This window comes from Mesoplodon densirostris, chromosome X (assembly GCF_025265405.1).
Source record: "Mesoplodon densirostris isolate mMesDen1 chromosome X, mMesDen1 primary haplotype, whole genome shotgun sequence".
Classification (NCBI taxonomy): domain Eukaryota; kingdom Metazoa; phylum Chordata; class Mammalia; order Artiodactyla; family Ziphiidae; genus Mesoplodon; species Mesoplodon densirostris.
This window is the reverse complement of record NC_082681.1, coordinates 42,887,259-42,905,734: the sequence shown is the minus strand read 5'-3', so window position 1 is coordinate 42,905,734 and position 18,476 is coordinate 42,887,259.

Genomic DNA, 18,476 nt, shown 5'->3' with positions numbered 1-18,476 from the left:
CGTTTGGAATAAAAGCATTTTCTGCTCAAGAGTTTACTTAGCTTGCCCATTAATAGCATGTAGCCCTTAACCTGAGGGTTATTAGAATCATGGAAAACTTGAAATTTTAAAAAGAGAAACGTCGTCTCCCCTACTGACCTGCCCTCCTACCAGCCTCCCTCTTAACTAGCTCTTGGCAGGGAGAGGGAGGGGGATGAGGCCACCGAAAAGGAGTCAGGTTATTGGTGGCACCTCCCCAGCAACTTTTAAGCTGAGGACGGGGGAAGAAAGCTCTGCACTGCCTCCCTGGGGCCCACCACTCGGACTGGAGACCACTGAGTGGGTAAGCGCCCTGTTTGCAAAAAGAGCCATTACGTTCAGTCAGGAAGTAGAGCCAGCCCCCAGCCTCGCCTTAGTCTGCACCTCCAGCCTTGAGATGGCTGGCTCTTCAGTTGATTGGCTCCTGCAGCCCTGAGCCCTAGTCTCCTCTGCTTCTGGTTTTCCCTTGCCCTGCCTATGCCAGGGATTCACTTCCATTACCCTGACAAGGCCTTTTGCGACCAGTGTATTACAGAACCAAAAGAGATTATAGGAGGGCCCTGTGCCTTTGGAGTCCTCTACAGAGGCCAAAGCATCCCGCCACCCCAGATCACAAGGTAACTGAGGTCACCAGGGTCATCTGTGCTGCCTTCCTCTCGGAGCTGCAAATGGGAGAGGGGGGGATTGGAATTCACACAGCCATACGGTGGGAACACACTGAAGTTAATTCACACCTCATTTCCAGGCTGAGACTTGACGGATCATGTGCCTGTTAGTCATTTGCTGCCTCTTGCCAACAGCCGGCAACAGTAAGCCTGTTCTAAAAGGCTCAGCCTTTTGCACGTGCTTATCCAAAAGCACACTCGGTGGTGTCCCTCCCCTCAGAACCAGTCATTGGCCCCTGGACACTCCTGCCTGAAACAGGTTCTGTCTTGATGGTCATGATTGAAAGGCAATGGAGCTACAGCTAAAGACTCCCCCTGCTGCTGTATTCTTTCGCCACGTTTTGAAGCCTGTTTTCTCTTGTAGATCTTTTTTGGTGAGTCTCACACTCCTTGTTTAAGAATAAAGCAAATTCTCCAAATTATGACAGATGAGGCTTGATGTTCCGCAGAAGCTTGCTTCGTTCAAATATTTCTTCTAAATCACCTTTTCCAAAGTCTTGGCCGGACAGCGGCAAGGGAGCTAAGATGTTAACGGGCATATTCAGATCCCTTGTACTAAACACGCATCGGGGTTAGGATCCATCGGGCCTTGCCATTTGTTCTCGGGTTGCTCTTCTGGGATGTTTCTGCTGGGGCAGGTGATGTTAGCTGCCTCAGAAGAAAACCTTTGTGCTGTTAAGAAAAACCTGTGTTTGTTAGGAAAATTATTATTTCAGGGAGAAGACTGAATGTGAGGCCAGATGTTAGTTTTCAAATCTCAAGGCAATTCCAGCGTAAAGTCAGTTTCTGAGGGTTTGCCTTAAGTCTGATCACCAGAAGACTGACCTATGGTCACATTTGGTACATTTGGATGGGGGTGAGCTCACTGTTTCTTTGGGTTGGGGGAGCATGCCACCCGGTTTGTGAGATCTTAGTTCCCCATCCAGGGATTGAACCCATGCCCCAGCACTGAAACTGCCGAGTTCTAACCCCTGGACCACCAGGAATCCCCGTGAGTGTATATTAATGAGAAGCGTTGAAATGGAGGGTGAGGGATACAGAGGGTGATACGAAGAAGAAGCGATGGTTCTTTCCTTAAAGCTTTCAGAAAGTTGAATCGGCCCCAGAAGACCCGTGGTAATGATGGTTGAGTAGCTGCTCTACACGGCCTCTAAGATTGCAAAGGTAAAGGGTTTGCAGGGACTGGACAGGTCCCCACTGCCTCACCCTTCCTGAGGCTGCTTTCCTGTCTCAGCACTGAGGGCCTGGCCACCATCTTCCATCCCTTCTCCCCAGCTCTCCTGTCTGGATGCCCTTAGCTTTTTTCTTTTTTTGCGGTACGCGGGCCTCTCACTGTTGTGGCCTCTCCTGTTGTGGAGCACAGGCTCCGGACGCACAGGCTCAACGGCCATGGCTCACCGGCCTAGCTGCTCCACGGCATGTGGGATCTTCCCGGACCGGGGCATGAACCCGTGTCCCCTGCATCGGCAGGCGGACTCTCAACCATTGTGCCACCAGGGAAGCCCGCCCTTAGCCTTTGATGTTCCGAAGGACATTGATCTTGCCATGAAGTTCCTTAGGCCCTCTGTTCTTGAGCGTGTTCCCTTGGTTTTTAGTCTGCAGAGTGAAAGGGAAGGAGACACAGAGCGGCAGGGTAACTTTTTCCATCCCAACCCTTGGTAAACTTACCCGCCCCAGAACCTCAGAAACCTGGCTGGCTCCTCTTCCAGCTGAGTCCACGTGGTGTGATCCTCTTTGTTGCTGACCTGTTGTATGCCCCTTGGTGACAGCTCACTGTCCCCACCCCATGTCTGGAGGGACACCAAAGCCAGCCACCAGAGTCGGACTCTTCCCCATCTTTCCCTTTCTCCAAGCTCTTTTCCCCAGTACGTTTCTCCAAAAGCTCAGTGGCCAACTATAAAATTAAAAACAGGGAGGGGAAGGCTCTTTTTGAATCAAAAATGTCTGAAACCCTGCAGAGTGACAAGAGGCCTTTCTCCCATTCCTCTTCATCCTGCTTTGTTTTTTCAAATGGCTCAATTCTATATTCTCCAAGTTCACTTTCACACTTGTCGTGTCCACTTGCCACTGCAGCCGGGTCTTGTTGCTTCTTCACCCATAACAGTTGCCATGAGCTCACTCACATCTTGGGGTTTTGATTCAGGGTAAGTCCCCTACCTACGGACAAGTTCTGTTCCAAGAGTGTGTTCATAAGTCCAATTTGTTCATAAGTCCAACAAAGTTAGCCTAGGTACCCAACTAACACAATCGGCTATATAGTACTGTACTGTAATAGGTTTATAATACTTTTCACACAAATAATACATAAAAAGCAAACACAAAAAATAAAGAAAACATTTTTAATCTTACAGGACAGTACCTTGAAAAGTAAAGTAGTACAGTACAGCAGCTGGCATACAGGGGCTGGCTTTGAGTGAACAGGCAAGAAGAGTTACTGACTGGAGGAGGGAGGGGTGGTGGGAGATGGTAGAGCTGAAGGATCGTCAGCAACAGGAGATGGAAGGCAAGCTGCAATTTCACTCACGCCTGACATTGATGGCACAGGTTCTGGTTCCTTGCTGGATTCAATTCTATATACCCTCTTGAAAAAACGGTCCAGTGATGTCTGGGTAGTACTGTACCAGCTACATCACTACTGCTTTTACACTCCTTCCAGACACCCTGGGCTTGAAATAAAGACACTGTACTACTGTACTCTATACAGTACTGTACAGTAAAGTACACAAAAGCACAACCACTTGTAGAGGATGCACGCACGTGACAGTGGACGCCAGACGTGAACTAACTTACGTGACTGGACATGTGAACGCACATTCGCATCTTTGAAAGTTTGCAACTTAAAGGTTCATATGTAGGGGACCTACTGTGAAACAAACAGGGCAGCCAGGCTTGTCCATTTCACCCGGGCGATACACAGCAGAGGTTCTCTGTATGTAAGCAAGCCTGGAGCCACTCCACCCAACTGTAGTCCTCATCCTCAAAGTTATTGGGGTAGGGCCTCTGATGACACAGTCGGTAGAGACTTAGTGTGCCGGAGGGGCTGCAGCGAGGCAGGGGAGGAGCACAATGAGAGGAGGTCTGCTGCAGCCCAGATGAGGACCCTTCCCAGCCTGGATGAGGCCCCTTCCCCCTCCCATGGTTTTCCTGCAGCCACCAACCACGGGGCCTGTCACTACTGTCCGACTGCCACCAGGGGGAGCCAAGCGGGCTGTAGGGAAGGGAGACCTGCTCAGGGCTCTAAACACCTGCCGGAACTCCAGGTCCCCTCTTCCCTTTTATGTCCCCAGCAGTCAGGGTGACAACGTGGTGCCCAATTCCCACTCATTCATCAGACAAGAGAGTGCACACAGTGTAAGCGCATTCCAAGTGCTGTGCTAGATGCTAGGAACACAGAGGAAACTGCCTTGGTTCTCTACCCGAGGCACTCGTCTAGAGGGCGAAACAGGACATTACAACTTGGTGTGATAGGAACTCTGATGAGGGAAGAGCAAAGTGCGCTAGGAGCACAGGAGGGGTACCTGAGCCAGTGGTGGAAGTCAGGGAAGGCTTCCTCGTGAAAATTATTTTGACTCAAAGCAGTTGATTACAAGTTGGCCAAAGGAGGACTGGGGAGAAGGGTGTTTCAGGTGCACAGAATAGCATGTGCTTACCTGGACATCCAAAAGAATGCAGCTGGGGTGTGTGTGTGTGTGTGTGTGTGTGTGTGTGTGTGTGTGTGTACGTGTGTGTACGTGTGTGTGTGTGTATGTGTGTAGGGGTAAGATGGGGAGCCGTAATGAGGAACGGGGCTGATGAGACCAGACCATGAAGGATCTTATAAGTAGAATGGCCGGACGCCTACTGTCCCAGGGTACTTATTAATAGCACGCCCTTACACACTGTCCTGGTGTGGTTAACTGAGGACCCTATCATACGGTACCCTACTTGTAAGACATGCTTAGGAGTGTGAACTTTATCCTAGGAGCAGAGAGAAGCCACTGAAAGTTTTAAGCAGGGTACTGACAGGATAAGATCCACACAGTTAAAATAGACTGGCAGCATGTGAAGAATGGATCAGGTGAGGGTGAGTGTGGAGGAAGGAGATCAGTTTACAGGGCCGTGCAGTTGTCCAAGGGAGAGATGAGGGCAGCCAGGGTGAGAGAAGTGCTCGTAGAGAGACCAATCTGCAATATATTTGGCAGGAAAGTGCAGCAGAACTTGGTGACGTTTTGATGCATGGGTTGAGGGAGGAGGGGGTCCAGGACAACTTCCATTTTTCTGGCTTGAGTGCCTGGTGGATGCTGGTACTCTGGAGGATGGGGCGTGATGCTGAAGTTCAGCTGAGGAACTGCTAAGTTTAAGGTGCCTGGGGGAGGGCCCAACGGGCAGCCGTTGCTGCCAGCGGAGAGGTTGTGGTCATCAATACATTTCTGCCCAAATGCCCTCTCCAGATAGCCATGAGGCAGTGGGGCTGTAAACCGGGCCAGCCTTAAGGAAGCTGGGTGTTTGAATCCAAAGGATAAGGAAAAGTGGGGGGAAGTTGTGGAATGGGAGGAAAGCTAGGGAACAATGAAGAAAGGTAAAAAGTGTTTTAAACGCACAAGATAAAAATCTGGATTATAGGTTATCTTAAGGAGAACGATAAATAGAAGCCAACAAAGAAGCCTCTAAACGAAAGAAATGTGGATATTTTAAAAATTACAGGGCTTCCCTGGCGGCGCAGTGGTTCAGAGTCCGCCTGCCGATGCAGGGGACACGGGTTCGTGCCCCGGTACGGGAGGATCCCACATGCCGTGGAGTGTCTGGGCCTGTGAGCCATGGTCACTGAGCTTGCGCGTCCGGAGCCTGTGCTCCACAATGGGAGAGGCCACAACAGTGAGAGGCCCTCATACCGCAAAAAAAAAAAAAAAAAAAAAAAAAAAATTACAGACAGTTTACAACAGCATTATAGACAGTTAGGGAGACGTGTGTAAAAAGCCTTAACCTGTAATCTGCCGCCCCATGACAGTGATGATTATTTTGGTGTATTTGGGAGGTATGCATAGTGAAGCAAGAGCAGCAACAGCAGGTTAACTAAAGAAAATCTATGGTAACAGTTTAACAGGGTCCAAGGCCGGATTTAGAAGGCTACATCAGCAACCCAGCTAGGGAATGGCAATCAGGGACTCACTGAAAGCGGGGGGGGGGGGGGGGGGGGGGTGGCGCGCCAAGGGCTTCAGAGCCTTGTGTCCACACTGAACGGAATCCTTATGTTTTTCTTCTTAATTAAAATGTCTATTTTGAGATGATTATAGATTCACATGCAGTTGTGAAAAATAATTCAAAGAGATCCCATATGCCCTTTGCCCACTTTCTCCCAGTAGGCACATCTTGCAAACTAGAGTGTAATATACAACCAGAATCAATATATTGATACAAGCAACATACAAACAGTGCCATCACCCCCAGGAGCTCTCACAGCCACTTCCCTCCCACCCCTGCCCCCTCCTTAATCCCTGGCAACTACTAATCTGTTCTTCATTTCCATAATTTTGTCATTTCAAGAATGTTATATAAATAGAATCATACAGCACGTCACCTTTTGGGATAGTTATCAATAGTTTGTTCCATGGTATATATGTACAGTTCAACCATTCACCCATCGAAGGACATATGTATTTCCAGTTTGGGGCTGTTAAGAATAAGACTGCTATGAACATTCATGTACAGGTTTTTGTGTGAACACAAGTTTTTATTTCTCTGGGATAAATGCCCAGAAACACAGTTGCTGAGTCGTATGGTGGTTGCATGTTTAGTTTTTTTTAGAAACTGCCAAACTGGTTTCCACAGTGGCTGCATCATTTCGCATTCCCAGCAGCAGTGTACGAATGGTCCAGTTTCTCCTCATCCTCACCAGCCTTTGGTGGTATCACCGTTTGGTTTTTGACTTTTGTTTACACACCTCTGAGAGGTGTGTAGTGATGTCTCCTGGTTTTCATTTGCGTTTCCCTAATGGCTGATGATATTGACTATCTTTTCTTGTGCTTATTTGCCATCCTTAGATCCTCTTTGCTGTAGTGTCTGATCAAATCTTTTTGGATCTTTTCTAAGCCTTCTGTTTCAGCTGGCTCCCTCTGACATGGCTCCAGCACAGAAAGGGGGGGATAGGGTGCCACCACAGGAATGCCAGCTGGGGGTCGAAATACAGGTCGCCTCCACTGACAACCAAGTAGGGAGCCTCCCCGTTACTGGTGGTCAGGATTGGGAGTTCCAGCCTCCACTGATACCTCCTGGCTGGGAGGGGTAGGAGTTCCTCATTACTGCTCCCCACATGGCCTCCACTGACATCACAGGGTGGGAAGGGTGTGTCTCCATTACTGCTGGGTGACAGAGAAAGTCTTAGCTCTCTACTAGAGCTTTTTTTTTTAGTTTATTTTTGGCTGCACTGTGTCTTTGTTGCGGTGCGGCGGGCTTCTCATTGTCGTGGCTTCTCTTGTTGCGGAGCACGGGCTCTAGGCGCACGGGCTTCAGTAGTTGTGGCACGTGGGCTCAGTAGTTGCTCGCGGGCTCTAGAGCGCAGGCTCGGTAGTTGTGGCGCACGGGCTTAGTTGCTTCCCGGCATGTGGGATCTTCCTGGACCAGGGCTTGAACCCATGTCCCCCGCATTGGCAGGTGGATTCTTAACTACTGTGTCACCAGGGAAGTCCTACTAGAGCTTCTGACACCACCCAGCCAGGAAGGGAAGGGTAGTCGCATTACCGCCTTATGGGTGTGGAAGTCCTCGGTCCCCATATGGTCTCCACTGATGCCTGAGGAGGGACCACATTACCACCCAGTGAGGATGAAAGTCCAGCTCCCTCCTCTGCCTCCTCTCCCTCCCCATCTGGCAGGGGACTCAGGTGGGAGCTTGGGGACCTGAAGCTGAAGTCTCTGCTCCCCCCTCGGCCTTTGCTGGTAGCGATGGGGCCACAGTTTTTCCTGTGGTGTTTAGCAACAGTAGAGAGATTCGTATCTAAAATGTTCTGTCTTCCTAGGCTGCCCCTTTCCTAGAGAGAGACGACTTTTGCTGGGGCTTTTTAATCTGCAACCATTAGCCTTTCCAGGTTGTCAGCTTCTTCAGCCCAAAGTCTGGGAAAATGAGGCAAGAAGAAAACTCAGGGAACTAACCACCATGTCGTTCCTTGAGTCCAAAAAACCCTAGCCTGCTTGCCTTCTCCACCTTTCAGAATCTCCTGTGGTTGTTTCATACATACTCTCCAGAGTTTTCAGATGTACTTAACAGAAGGAATCGGCAAAAGTACGTCTACTCCATCTTCCCAGGCCTCCTTTTGCTTTTGAAAAAAACACAACTTTGTATTGATGAATAAGATAACAATGAATTTTCACACACTGGACACACCTAACACCTAGATCAAAGCAACAGAACATTACCAGCACTTCATGAGTCCCCTCAGGGCCCTTCTTGGCCACACTTTCCACACTGGAGTAGCTACTGCCTCTGGCTCTTACCTGGCTAGCCCAGCACAAGGGCAGCAACAGCTGGAGATCCACTCTGGCCTGTAGCTCTCTCCTGTGTGTGTGCGGGTGTGTGTGTATGCCTCCTCACATGCAGGCTGGTGGGGTTTTGCACACAATTCTATCCATCTGACCTCCTCGCGTAGGCACCTTAGGTTTGCAAGTTCTTCACAGACTCGAGTTCAAATTTGAGTTCCACTACTTACCCAAAGTTCAGTGTAGTGACTAAGAACATGAGCATTGGAGTCAAACCTGAGTTCAAATCCCAGCTCTCCCATTTGTCGGCTGTGTGGTCCAGAAAAGGGTAATAACAGTAGGCCCTTATGTGGTGCTGTGAGGATTAAATGAAACAACTCATGTGAAGTGCTTAGAAAAGCACTTGACACACAAGCCAACCCTCAATCAATGTAGGTATTACCACGGTTAGTATTAGCACTTGTGTGAATCTTAAGGGATATCAATTATGTCAAGTGCCCGATACAGTTCCTGACACTCGGTAAGTGTTAGCTCTCCTCCTTCCTGCCTGCAGGGGCACACTGAAGAGTTGGTACCTGTTGTAATTTTGTTCTCATGGGTCAGAGGAAGAGAGGGAAAAGCTTCAGTGGGGAAGATCCTGTGGTTGTTTCATACATACTCTCCAGGGTTTTCAGCACACACAGTGGCTGTGCTGTGATGTCCTTCCCAGGGCCTCCTGGGAATATGCATTGGGCTCCCTTGTGACAGGCTTCCTTCCCCTGCTTGGGAGCAAGGTCAGGTCCCAGTGCCTCCCTTCATGCCCCGACTCCGCACTCTTCTCAGTGAAGGCCTGGATGGAGCAGAAGGTAATGCTCGTGGGAAAGCCAGCCCCCTCTCCACAGGCTGAGGTCTGCCTGGCCCCCGAACTCTGACGCTATTGTACTTCCTTCTTAATATGGCAGAGTAAAGGCCCTGGAGGGTTCCGGGCCAGTACAACTCCATGTCCTAGCTTGGTCCCTGTGAGTCCTTTCCTTTCTCTGGCAAATGGTACTGGCTGCCATGCCCAGGCCTGCCTCAGTGAAGTCCCAAGGTGTCTCCCAGCACCCCAATCTGGGGGTTAAGGAGAGAGCTTGTCAATAAATAACCAAAAGGTAGTCTGACATAACCTTCCTTTTCAAACTATGTCACTACACATTTCTGTTAGGAGAGAAGGAAGGAGTATCTTGCAGTTGCACGGAGCTAGGGCATTACAACTCCCCAAAGTCTGGGGATCAGCTACTGTAATACCTGAATGTAATTTATGAACTCCTGTTCTGCCTTGTTCCAGTTCAGAGATTTGCTACAGCCTCTGGATTTATGGCGTTGCCCTTCTCTCTGCAGACAGCAGAGGGCCTCATTAGCACAAACTCAATGTCACTGACAAATATATGGGAAGGGATGTGTGCCAAGGTTCTTGAAGCAAAGTAAAACTTTAACAGAAATGTGCAAGAAAATTGGCTGTTCGGCTTAATTCCCTTAAAAAAAGGATTTTCTGAGTTAATAGGGGTTAAGAAGAACCTTCTTATTGTTCCACTCCATGTGGTTGAAAATTCATCCAAAATTCACATGTTGTCTTCACTGCCTCAATTTGGAACAGGGATCCTGGGTAGGGTTGCCAGATTTAGAAAGTAAAAATACAGGATGTCAAATAACAGCCCTTCACATGTCGTTGTTTCTTTTTTAAATAAGACTCTGAAAGATGGAGAGAGGAAGGCAGAGCGGCTAGGGAGCCCAGGACCTGAGGAAAAGCAGAGTGGTGAGTTCCTTGGGTTTCCTTTTTTTTTTTTTTTATTCCCAACAATTCATTGGGTTTCCTTTTTGTCTCATATATGCTGGACTTGGTGCTGGGGAGGAAGGCAATCCAGAAGTGCCAGTGGGCACAGACAAAAAAAGCCCTTACAAAACCCAGCTCTCTCTAGGCAAAGGAACAGGAAAGAGATAGCCTGAGACAGAAAACTTTCAGATAAAAACTGCTCTACAGCAACCAAACACCACAAAGAAAAGGGAAGACCTAGTGAGACACCACAATTGCAGGCCATAAGGAGGTGCCCCAACACGCCCACACACATACACACACACACCAGGGTGGTTTCACGAAAGACCTAGCATGGGGCCGGGACTTTCACTGCCACCAGACCATAAGGAGGTCCTTCACCCCATGGTGCCAATGGAGATACCCCCTCCCCTCCCAGTGCAGGCCTAGTGGGAGCCTGACCTCCCACTCCTACCTGGCCTCTGGATGTCAGTGGAGCCTGAGTGGGGACCTTGTCCTCCTTCTCCCAGCAAGATGGTGTCTGAGCAGGTTGACTAAAACAGAAGGTTTACATGACATCCAGAATCTCCTAATACCCCAAATGTGCAAAGTGCAATAAAATATGACTCATCTTTCCAAGAGCCAGGAAGATCTCAAACTGATTGAAAAGTGACCGTCAACAGACGTCAACACCAGGATGATGGAGATGTTAGAATTATCTGATAAGGATTTTAAAGCAGCCATCATAAAAGCGCTTCTGTGAGCAAATATGAACACGCTCGAAACAAATTAAAAAATAGTAAGTCTCAGCAAATAAATAGAGACATAAAGAGACAATTGGAAATTTCAGAACTGAAAAATACCAAAACCTCAAAGGATGGGCTCAACAGCAGAGTGCAGGGGCCAGAGCAAAAGTGTCAGCGCACTCCAAGATAGAACAATAGACATGACCCATTCTGAACATCAGAGAGAAAGTAGATGGAAATGGGAAAAAAAAATAAGAACAGAACCTTGAGGACTTGTGCGACTATAATAATGAAAATCTAACATTCATGACATTGGAGTTCTGGAAGGAAAGGAGAAAGAGGATGGGGCTAAAAAGGTACTAGAAGAAATAATGGCTGTAAACTTCCTAAATTTGGCAGAAAACGCAAACCCACAGATTCAAGAAGCTGGGTGAACCCCAATCAGGATAAACCCCAATATAATCCACACCCAAACACATCATAGTCACACTTCTAAAAACCAAAGACAGAAAAAGTTTTAAAGACAGGGAGGGAGAATTGGGATTGACATATATACACTATTAATACTATGTATAAAATAGATAACTGATGAGAACCTACTGTATAGCACAAGGAACTCTGCTCCACGCTCTGTGGTAACCTAAATGGGAAGAAAATAGAAAAAAGAGAGGGTATACATATACGTATAAAAATTAATTAAAAAAATAAAACACAGGGAGGGAGAAACAACACCTTATCCATAGAGGGAAAACAATTCAAATGACAGCAGATTTCTCATCAGAAGCCATGGGGGCCAGGAAGCAGTGCTGAAAGAAAAGAAATGTCAACCCAGAATCCAGCACAAATATCCTTCAGGAATCAAGGTGAAGAATCAAGACGTTCTTAGATGAAGGAAAATTAAGGACAATTTGTCACCAGTAGACCTACTCTGAAAGAATGAATGACTAAAGGAAGTTCTCTAAATAGAAAGGAGTCGATTAAAGAAGGAACAGAATCATAGAACATCAGAAAAAAGGAAAGAACATGGTAAGCAAAAACATGGGTAAATAGAATAGGCTTTCTTTCTCCTCTCGAGTTTTCTAAATTATGTTTGATGGTTGAAGCAAAACTGGTAACCCTGTCTGATGTGGTTCTCAATGTATGCAGAAGTGATATTTAAGACAATTATATGCTTATAAATTATACTTTGATAAAGCTAGAAAAAAATGTAAGAAAATAAGAAAACAGCCCACTATATTATAAATGATGGAGTGTAAAAGGAGATAAGATTTCTATACTTCACTCAAACTGGAAAAATGTCGATACCAGTAGGCTGTGATAAGTTACGTGCATATTATATAATGCTTAGAGCAACCACTAGAAAAGTTATGCAAAGAGATACACCCCAAAGCACTATAGATAATTAGAATAGAATTCTAAAAAATGGTACAAGTAACCCACAGGAAGTTGGAAAAAGAAAGCAACGAAACAAAAAAAACAGAACAAACAGGAAACAAACAATAAAATGGTGGTCTCGATCTCCAGAATATATAGCAAATAATCCCATTTGATGTATATGGTTTAAATACACCAAATAAAAGTCTTAGAGTTACACAGTAGATTAAAAAACATGAAAAGAATACTGGATGGATGTTAACTAGATTTATTGTGGTGATCATTCTGAAATATATACAGGTAGTGAATCATATTGCTTACCTGAAACTAATATAATATTATCTGTCAATTGTATCTGCATTTTTAAAAAGTTAAAAAAACTACTGGATGGCCAGCTAAATTTGAATTTCAGATAGAAATGAATCATTTTTGTAGTGTAAGTATGTCCCAGGCAACTGCTATTTTAAGTTCCCCAGAGCTGCTTGCTTTCTTCCCAGTTTGCTCACCTCTCCTACAAAAATCAATAGTCCGAAGAAAACTAAGCAGTTTAACTCAGGTCTCTTCTCCAAGGAAACGGCGTTGATTGTCTATGAGGTAGATTCTCTCACAAGATTATTGTGTGGATTACAGCGAGCTAATGGAAATGAAAGCCCTTAGCACCCAGGAGTTGCTCAATAAATATTGTTAATTTCTTTCCCTAAACATCAAGGAGAACTTCCCAAAATCCTGGGCCTGTCTGTGGCTCAGAGATAAAACCCAGCTGACCCTCTGAACTCTGAACGTCATTATTATTTTAGTAACGAATGCTTTTATTGAAAAGATAAGACATGGTTAACAAAAATCCAGGCAGTACAAAATGGTATACGATGAAAAGGAAGTCTCTCCTATCCCAGCCACAGTCCTCCACTTCCTCTCCCTAGAGGCAACCGCTGTTACCAATTTATGCTTCCAGATGAGCTCTATGCATATGTATGCCTATATATAACCCTCTTTTTTCCCACCAGTGTGAACATACTAGCCGCACTGTTCTGCACCTTCACACGCTATTTTTAGCATCTAATTGCCTGGCTGCAGTGGGATACAGGCAGCCGATCGTGAGGGTCCTTATGAAAAACAGCCCTTTGAAACTTGTTGCTACCGCTGTTGTAAGGATGTCGTCAAGGATGTCGTTCATTGTATCCCACAACATCCTCTCTGAGGACCCCCGGGAGGAATTCCTGTCTGATCTGAGTACTGGGAACGGTTGCCCTTCTGAGCAACGACTTTGTTTTTATCTCCTGGACATTGTGAATTGTGTAACAAGGTTTCCCCTTTCCTGTTGGCTGCTAGAAAGCTTAGAGCCAACTTTCGGGCCCACCCTTCGTGGGAGCAGAGGTTTTGATGGTATGCATTCCTACCCTAATTCTTGGCTCCACGTCCTGCCCACTCTTGTTTTTCTTTCCATCTTTAATTTATGCTGCCTTGACTTATCTTGTGTGCCCTTGTAAGCTGCTGGAAATCTTTTCTGAGAAAAGGCGAAGTTGGAATAATTAAACGACCGCCTGACTTTATTCGCTCACTCACTCACTCCGGTCCCCACCCCACACCCGCCTTAACCCCCATCATATCCTTTCAGTGGCTTCTGGCACTCCCCTCAGGCCTGCTTGGCTCTTACCCTCCCCTCCAACCTTTTATTTAAGCTGGCTTTCATTGCACTTGGCCTTGGGGAGCCTCTCTTGCTTGTCATGGTCACCCCCGCCCCCATCCCTCACCATTGTCCCCACCTCCATATACGTTGTGGGCAGCCTTTCCATGCTTGATTTGATCATTCTAGGACTGAAGACTGTGGCGCCTGGCCACACATCCGAACAATTCTCCATCCACTCCAGGTTCCAGCTTGCACCCTTGGCAGCGGGCCTGTGTTGGATGATGTCAGTGGTGTGTGCTATAAGAACAGAGCCATCACGGGCTCAGGTTACGCCTCGGGACCAACTTGGTCAAAGCTTTGAGGGAGGGTTCCATAGAAGAGAAGAATTCATTTTGAAGGGCGCTGCATCCTTGTTTCCCAGGTAAAGGATTTGCAAGGCCAGGAAGGCAGAGTGGTCTCTGGAAAAGACCACGAAGATCGTCCAGAAATATTAGGAGTCTTGAGTTCTGTTCCCACACCTGCCTCTGAGTGGCTAGGCAACGTCGGACAAGTCCTGTCTCCTCCCTGGACCCTGGTCTTTGAATTCATAAAGATAGAAAGATTAGATGATCTCTAAGGTCCCTTCCAGCTTTAACAGTTCATAGTTTCATGCTTGGTACTGCTCTTTTTAGGGCCTCTACACACGCCTCCTTCCCCCGGGGCGTTTCCCAGCCTCTGTTAGCCACTCCACAGATCTAAGCAGTTTGGCTGATTCTGCTCCCGCTGGAGGGTGTACTCACTCCACTCGTCTGCTGCAGGTCTGCCTGTCCTGGCCTTGCTACTGAGACACTTCTACTCCTCGGCCACAGAAAAGCGGTTCCGGCAATTGCCAATCATCTAAACTGACAGAGATGCTCCTATAGACCATAATAGTCTGAATTCAAACTGAAAAGCGTAATAAGCTCAAGGGAGATGCAGCTAGAAGGTCTGATGGGTCCACTGCTTAGCTAGTTGTGTTTTTCTTTCTATGCCTCTGCAGTATTGTCCGTTTCACACTGCAGTGCTGCGGCGGGTGGATGGTCTGGATCATAATGAATGAATGGTATTAATTAGCACAGTGATCATTCCCATCGGAGCTCAAAGTGCTCAGAAGTTAATCGTTACTTTTTCCATGGAGTAGAAATACATATTTATTAAATTTAGAAATCCTTCAAACGCACAGAAAAATACAGGAACAATAATAGCTGATTTGAATAGTTCATTCTTGAGTGCAGTAATGTACTAGGCCTGTTCAAAGTACTTTTGGTGCATTAACCCATTCTTCACAACAACCCAGTGAAGGTGGTACTGCAGCCACAAGCCAGATTTAACAAATGTTCACTTTTTTCCATACTTACCTAAAATCCTTTAAACAAGCAAACAAAAAAGAAATACAACATGGCAGAACAGTTAACATTCTCCCTACCCTGTTCCTCTTCTACTCTCCCCATTGACGACCATTATTCTGAAGTTGGTGGTTGGTGAGGTAGGGTCTTTGCTAGCTGTGTTTTACAGTTTTACTACATGGTGTATATCTAGAAACATTCTGTAGTATTGATTCCTGTTTTTTTTTTTTTATTTTACATAAGTGGAGTCATGATGTACATTTCCTTTTGAAACTTGAGTGGTTAATTTTGTATCTTGCTCTAGTGAATGGCCTCATTCAAGCAGTTTCCAGATCATAAAATGTCAAGAGTTAGGGCCCATCTAGATCTGCCTTAACAGAGAGCTCCCAATTCCCTCACAGCCTTGGGCTTCAAGAGGTCTTCCCATCAGCCTTCCCTGGACCAGCTTTATGTCCTTTCCAATAGAGCCAAGCTAACTGTCTCCTATCAGGCCGCCAGCCAGGAATTTCCTCAACTTCCAAGCTGCCCCCCTACCAAATCCTCTGTATCTTTATTCGCCACCTTAACTTTCTTCATCCAATTTCACCAATCCCCAGAGCTTCAGTGATTACCCATTGAATGACTGACTCACAAAACTGTATACAGCCCAGACTTTTCTCCCAATCTCCAGGCCTATATCTCCATCTGCTGAACTGGACACTCTGTCTGGATGTCTTAAAGGCACCTCCAATTCAACTTGCCTCAAGGTGAACTTATTTCCACCCTCCTCTCTAAAACAAAACACAACTCTTGAAAGAATCGTCCGCACACATGGGTTCAATGTCTTGCTTCCCATTCGCTCTTCTTTTTGAATCCATTCATTCTTCAACCCTTTCCCATCTAGCTTCCAGCCCTACCACTTCACCAAAACCATTCTTTTCAAGGTTCCTGGTTCTCTCCAAGTTACCAACTCCAGTGATCAATTGTCTGTCCTCAACTTATTAGGCCTCTCAGCACCAGCTGTCCCACTGATCACTTACTCCTTGTTGATATTCTTTCATCACGTCGTTTTGGGGGCCCCTCCGCACTTTCCTGGTTTTCCTACCTCACTGGTTGCTCCTTCTCGATCTGCTTTGCCAGGCCCGTCTCATCTTTCTGCTCGCTAAACATTGGGGTGCCCAGAGCTCAGCCCTCAGGGCCCTCCTCCTCTCTCCCTGCTTTCAATCTGACGGGGAGCTCATTCAGTCTCATTACTGATGAACCCCAAATCTGCAGCCACACTCCACACCTCCTCTCTGAACTCCAGACTCATATAGCCAAGCACTTACAAGGTGTTTCGGAGGTCTCACAGCCCCAGCGAGTGTGGTCAAAACTGAGCTCAAGTCACTGCCCAAATCAGATTTCCCCACGTCAGGAAATGGCCCTAAGCAGAAACCTAGAAGTCACACTTGACATCTTCTACCTGACCTCACATGTCCTATCCATTGCCAGGTCCTGCCAATTCTGCTTCCTAAACCTAGACCTATCCCCACCACGTCTCAACACCTCTATAGCTTTCACCCCAGACTGGGCCACCATATTCTCTTTCTTGGACTTGTAATTGTTTTCTCTGCCTCTGCTCTTGTCCTCCTGTAATCCATTCTCCATACATATAGCGGATATATCTATACCTCTATCTCCATCTCTATTTATCTGTATAAATTTTAATATTTAAAAACTGTTGCTGTGGACAATGGGCAGATACTAAAGGATCTGGAGTAGGCAAGTGATATATTTGACTTACATATATATTAGATTTATCATAATCTTTGATTGATCATACTTACGTGTATATATGTGAGAAAGCATATATAACAAGTCCTCTATGTCAAATCCTTTGACATCTGCCCATTGTCCACAGCAATGGTTTGCAAACTAGTGTGTGGGTGGTGTTTTTTTTTAAGCAGTGGAACTTTGAAAAAAAAAAAAGGTTTTTACGGAAACAAGTGAAACTTGTTAACACAGGTCAACGTGGAGCTCTTCTAGTTGGAGAGGGGAAAAGTCCTACAGCCCCTTTCACTCAGTGTCCATCCTCGTCCCTTCCTCCCTCTCACCCCCCAGAGGCTCCACGGAGGCCTCTCTGTGGAAGCTTAGCACTCCACGGAACACAGTGGGAAAATCTGCATGATAAAAAGTCCAAACTCTAACAAAACAAACAGCAGCAATAAGAAAGTACTCCTCTACGCTCTGGGTCCCGCTCCCCTGCCCGTCTTGCCACCCTACAGCATTCCTTCTGCATGGGCCACCCCCAGCAGCTTCAGCCCTCAGTGCACAAACGTCCTGTCCCCTGGGAGAGTCCCCCATCTTGCCTGCTTTGCTTCAGTCCAACAAACTTCTCTTTCAAGAGTCAACACAAAAGTCAGCACTGCCTCTGCGAAGTCTTGCCTCACTCCTCCAGGAGGACTTGCGGGGGGGTGGCCTGCTTCAGTCTCAGAGCTCCCGGAGCGTTGCACTTTCTTGGCCTGGGTGCCTCGAGGGCAGGCATCTTCCTCTGCTTATCTGTGTGTACCACGGCGCCTGCTTGGTAACAGGTGCCTGATCAGTGTTTGGAGAATGGCCGAGGAGACAGAAGTGATGGTCTTGACCCTATTAATAGACCCTATTAGTGTGTCACTGTGACCAACAGGACTACCTATATAGGGCTATCTTTATGATAAGAATGAACTCCCAGGAGCCTGGTTTCTTCTCTCCCAGCCTGGAAACCGTAAACACTGTATCCCCACTGTCTCAGGTTCCTGAGGGGAGAGAGAGGTTCCTTCAAGCCAGCTGCCTTGGCCACTTTCCTGAACCATATCTGCCTGTGTGAGAGCCCAACAGCAACTCCAGGTTAATGAGCACACAATGGCCACTATGTGCTGGGCTGCGGGTGAAGAGAACAGTCTCTCTAGTCTTTATATTATTTACACTAACTTAACAAAAGCACTGCGCACAGGTGGAGGGGCACCAGCCTGAGAAGCCACAGGGAAGGGGGTGGGGGATGGTGGAGCGTGGAGCCTAAAAATTCAACACCAACCCTCCCTGAGAAACAGACTGAGGTGGCTCCCGCCATCTTCTGATGGTTTCTTTGTTACTGGTGCTTGCTTTTGTTTTGCTTTGTTTCTGGGTGTTTTTTTTTTTTTTTTTTTAGTCAAGGAGGCACTCAGGGAGAAAGGGGACTCAAAATAACAGCTCCCATTTATTTAAAGTTTACTAGGCACCGGGCACTGCAGTGATGGTTTTGTGTCTATTAGATCATTTAATTCCTCATAACCCCTTGAGATAGACACTATCCTTATTGTCCCCATTTTACAGATGGAGAAACTGAGGCCTGGCAAGGCCAAGTAGCTTGCCCCAAGTTACATTAGGATTCAAACCCCTGCAGTCTGCCCCCAGAGCCCGCGCCCTTTACCATTGCACCACACTGCCTCCCACTGGTTGTACAAAGGCCACGGCAGCTGTGGTCGT